This window comes from Durio zibethinus, unplaced genomic scaffold (assembly GCF_047325235.1).
Source record: "Durio zibethinus cultivar Kanyao isolate XHJ-2024 unplaced genomic scaffold, ASM4732523v1 HiC_scaffold_3, whole genome shotgun sequence".
In the NCBI taxonomy this organism is placed as follows: domain Eukaryota; kingdom Viridiplantae; phylum Streptophyta; class Magnoliopsida; order Malvales; family Malvaceae; genus Durio; species Durio zibethinus.
Window position 1 is genome coordinate 3,180,244 of NW_028323044.1, and position 5,220 is coordinate 3,185,463.

The 5,220-nt window shown below is 37.6% G+C and overlaps 1 pseudogene across 1 annotated transcript in view; it reads left to right on the forward strand.

The window, feature by feature from the left end:
- The first annotated feature begins 1,606 nt into the window (after positions 1-1,606).
- LOC149504053 (DNA-directed RNA polymerase subunit beta' pseudogene) overlaps positions 1,607-5,220 on the forward strand; it is an 11,499-nt pseudogene continuing 7,885 nt past the window's right edge. The window contains exons 1-2 of the transcript XR_016338890.1: positions 1,607-4,007; positions 4,785-5,220. The exon at positions 4,785-5,220 is cut by the window's right edge and continues 977 nt beyond it. The product of XR_016338890.1 is annotated as a DNA-directed RNA polymerase subunit beta' pseudogene (transcript). The remainder of the gene's footprint in view (positions 4,008-4,784) is intronic.

The following is a 5,220-nucleotide window of genomic DNA, read 5'->3' on the forward strand; positions in this document are numbered from 1 at the left end:
GGAATATGGAATATCATAATAATGGTAGAAATTGAATTATTATTTTTTTTTTTGATATTCTATACAAAACTCCATAAGGCTAAATGGCATTTATCAATTCTTTTATGTAGCTGTTTGTTATAAATATAAATTAAAATTTGAGTATAATTTTTCTTCTTCCGTTCATACGCATTTCATACATTCCATATATATTATATGGTATATGGAGTTAGATAAAATTTCATGTGATTCAGTAAACAGAATAGAAATTCAATTCCATCATTATTAGATCGATTCATATGATTCGATGAAGAATGAGAAAAGAATGGGATTTTTTTGATAAATGGGAAATTCAAAATGCTCGGGAATGAAAATGGGGAAATGTATACAATACCTGGGTTGAATCAGATACAATTTGAAGGATTTTGTGGGTTCATGGATCGGGGCTTAACAGAAGAACTTGATAAGTTTCCAAAAATTGAAGATACAGATCAAGAAATTGAATTTCAATTATTTGTGGAAACATATCAATTGGTGGAACCGTTGATAAAAGAAAGGGATGCTGTATATGAATCACTCACATATTCTTCTAAATTATATGTATCCGCAGGATTAATTTTGAAAACCAGTAAGGATATGCAAGAACAAACAATTTTTATTGGAAACATTCCTTTAATGAACTCCCTCGGAACTTCTATAGTAAATGGAATATACAGAATTGTGATCAATCAAATATTGCAAAGCCCCGGTATCTATTATCGATCAGAATTGGATCCTAACGGAATTTCGGTCTATACTGGTACCATAATATCAGATTGGGGGGGGAGGTTCGAATTAGAGATTGATAGAAAAGCAAGGATATGGGCTCGTGTAAGTAGGAAACAGAAAATATCTATTCTAGTTCTATCATCAGCTATGGGTTCGAATCTAAGAGAAATTCTAGAGAATGTTTGCTACCCTGAAATTTTCTTGTCTTTCCTGACCGATAAGGAAAAAAAAAAAATTGGGTCAAAAGAAAATGCCATTTTGGAGTTTTATCAACAATTTTCTTGTGTAGGCGGGGATCCGGTATTTTCTGAATCCTTGTGTAAGGAATTACAAAAGAAATTCTTTCAGCAAAGATGTGAATTAGGAAGGATTGGTCGACGAAATATGAACCAGAGACTGAATCTTAATATACCTCAGAACAATACATTTTTGTTACCGCGAGATATATTGGCAGCTGCGGATCATTTGATTGGAATGAAATTTGGAATGGGTACACTTGACGATATGAATCATTTGAAAAATAAGCGTATTCGTTCTGTAGCGGATCTCTTACAAGATCAATTCGGATTGGCTCTGGTTCGTTTAGAAAATGTAGTTAGAGGAACTATATGCGGAGCAATTAGGCATAAATTGATACCGACTCCTCAGAATTTGGTAACTTCGACTCCATTAACAACCACTTATGAATCCTTTTTCGGATTACACCCATTGTCTCAAGTTTTGGATCGAACAAATCCATTGACACAAATAGTTCATGGGAGAAAATTGAGTTATTTGGGCCCCGGAGGATTGACCGGGCGAACTGCTAATTTTCGGATACGAGATATCCATCCTAGTTACTATGGACGCATTTGCCCAATTGACACGTCTGAAGGAATCAATGTTGGACTTATTGGATCCTTAGCAATTCATGCCAGGATTGGTCGTTGGGGGTCTCTAGAAAGTCCATTTTATAAAATATTTGAGAGATCAAAAAAAGCACAGATGCTTTATTTATCCCCAAGTCGAGATGAATATTATATGGTAGCGGCAGGAAATTCTTTGGCCTTGAATCAGGGTATTCAGGAAGAACAGGTTGTTCCGGCTCGATACCGCCAAGAATTCCTGACTATTGCATGGGAACAAGTTCATCTTCGAAGTATTTTTCCTTTTCAATATTTTTCTATGGGAGCTTCCCTCATTCCTTTTATCGAGCATAATGACGCGAATCGGGCTTTAATGAGTTCTAATATGCAACGCCAAGCAGTTCCGCTTTCGCGTTCCGAGAAGTGCATTGTTGGAACTGGGTTGGAACGCCAATTGGCTCTAGATTCAGGGGTTCCCGCTATAGCCGATCAAGAGGGAAAGATCATTTCTACCGATACTGACAAGATTATTTTATCGGGTAATGGGGATACTCTAAGCATTCCATTAGTTATGTATCAACGTTCCAACAAAAATACTTGTATGCATCAAACTCCCCGGGTTCAGCGGGGTAAATGCATTAAAAAGGGACAGATTTTAGCGGATGGTGCCGCTACGGTTGGTGGCGAACTCGCTTTGGGCAAAAACGTATTAGTAGCTTATATGCCATGGGAAGGTTACAATTTTGAGGATGCGGTACTCATTAGCGAGCGTCTAGTATATGAAGATATTTATACTTCTTTTCACATACGAAAATATGAAATTCAGACTCATGTGACAAGCCAAGGTCCTGAAAGAATCACTAACGAAATATCGCACCTAGAAGCCCATTTACTCCGCAATTTAGACAAAAATGGAATTGTGATGCTGGGATCTTGGGTGGAGACGGGCGATATTTTAGTAGGTAAATTAACGCCTCAGGTGGCGAAAGAATCATCATATGCTCCAGAAGATAGATTATTACGGGCCATACTTGGGATTCAGGTATCCACTTCAAAGGAAACTTGTCTAAAATTACCTATAGGTGGGAGGGGTCGAGTCATCGATGTGAGATGGATCCAGAAAAAAGGGGGTTCTAGTTATAATCCGGAAACGATTCGTGTATATATTTCACAGAAACGCGAAATGAAAGTAGGCGATAAAGTAGCCGGAAGACATGGAAATAAGGGTATCATTTCCAAAATTTTACCTAGACAGGATATGCCTTATTTGCAAGACGGAAGACCTGTTGATATGGTCTTCAACCCATTAGGAGTCCCTTCACGAATGAATGTGGGACAGATATTTGAATGCTCGCTTGGGTTAGCAGGGAGTCTACTAGATAGACATTATCGAATAGCACCGTTTGATGAGAGATATGAACAAGAGGCTTCGAGAAAACTAGTGTTTTCCGAATTATATGAAGCCGGTAAGCAAACAGCGAATCCATGGGTATTTGAACCCGAGTATCCAGGAAAAAGCAGACTATTTGATGGAAGAACGGGGGACCCTTTTGAACAACCTGTTATAATAGGAAAACCTTATATCTTGAAATTAATTCATCAAGTTGATGATAAAATACATGGGCGTTCCAGTGGACATTATACACTTGTTACACAACAACCACTTAGAGGAAGGTCCAAGCAAGGAGGACAACGGGTAGGAGAAATGGAGGTTTGGGCTCTAGAGGGATTTGGTGTTGCTCATATTTTACAAGAAATGCTTACTTATAAATCTGATCATATTAGAGCTCGCCAAGAAGTACTTGGTACTATGATCATTGGAGGAACAATACCTAAACCTGAAAATGCTCCAGAATCTTTTCGATTGCTCGTCCGAGAATTACGATCTTTGGCTCTGGAACTGAATCATTTCCTTGTATCTGAGAAGAACTTCCAGATTAATAGGAAGGAAGCTTAATCGGAATGAATCAGAATTTGTCTTCTATGATCGACCGATATAAACATCAACAACTCCGAATTGGCTCAGTTTCTCCCCAACAAATAAGTGCTTGGGCCAATAAAATCCTACCTAATGGAGAAACCGTTGGAGAGGTGACAAAACCCTATACTTTTCATTACAAAACCAATAAACCGGAAAAGGATGGATTATTTTGTGAAAGAATTTTTGGACCTATAAAAAGTGGAATTTGCGCTTGTGGAAATTATCGAGTAATTGGAAATGAAAAGCAGGGCCCTAAATTTTGTGAACAATGCGGAGTTGAATTTGTTGATTATCGGATACGAAGATATCAAATGGGATACATAAAACTGGCATGTCCAGTAACTCATGTATGGTATTTGAAACGTCGTCCTAGTTATATCGCCAATCTTTTAGATAAACCTCTTAAAGAATTAGAGGGTCTAGTATACTGCGATGTGTGATTTGATCGAAATTATGATTTTACCGATTAGCAATGAGAAACTGTCATCCCATTCAATCGAATTGGGATGCCCTGGATCTGACATGACATGTCTCTTGGGAGGAGTAACATGAAGCTCAGAATTATGGGTGTATTCAATACTCCCAAATAAAAAGGGAATTGGTCTATGGTCGAGTCAGTAAAAATAAATAAATAGGAATTTTGAGTTGTACCTCGTGAAAAAAAAAGACTTCTTTCTTTTGTGGAATTAACCATTCTCATTTCTTTTAGTTCTTTTAGAAAGAAATGAAATTATGTTCAAGTAAACAAATATGTCATGGTTGCAGGAGTCTATACATCGCATATAGGCTTAGGCTTTAAGTTAAGGGCATCGTGGTATAACCGTCGAGGTAAGGTAAGGCAGGACCTAAGAGATCGAATGGAAGGGTACATAGACAAGTAAATCCCTTATGACACTCCTTTAATTTAAGAGGATTCATCATTCGAGGGGAAGTAGACTACTCAAGAATTTCACATTTCATTTATGTCCTAATTTCGAATTGAATAAAGAATTAAGAAAATATAAATCAATAAAAGAAGAATGAATCAATGAAATGTTTCTTTGGAACTTGAGTAAAGAGTAGACCTTTTTTTGGGGGGGGTTCTAGAATTTGAAAGCGAGAACTCCTTTCTTTATCTTTATTTGGTGTAACTACTTGAGCCGGATGAGAGGAAACTCTCATGTCCGATTTTGAGGGGGGGGGGGAGAGATCCTGTAGGGCCCTATCCTAATTTTGCTTTTGCTAGGCCCATCGCTAAAAAACCTACTTTCTTACGATTACGAGGTTCATTCGAATATGAAATTCAATCCTGGAAATACAGTATCCCACTTTTTTTTACTACCCAAGGTTTCGATACATTTCGAAATCGAGAAATTTCTACTGGAGCAGGTGCTATTCGAGAACAATTAACCGATCTAGATTTGCGAATTCTTATCGATTATTCGTTGGTCGAATGGAAAGAATTAGGAGAAGAAGGCCTCGCGGGTAATGAATGGGAAGATCGAAAAATTGGAAGAAGAAAGGATTTTTTGGTTAGACGCATGGAATTGGCTAAGCATTTTATTCGAACAAATATAGAACCAGAATGGATGGTTTTATGTCTATTACCGGTTCTTCCTCCCGAGTTGAGACCGATCATTCAGATAGATGGGGGTAAACTAATGAGTT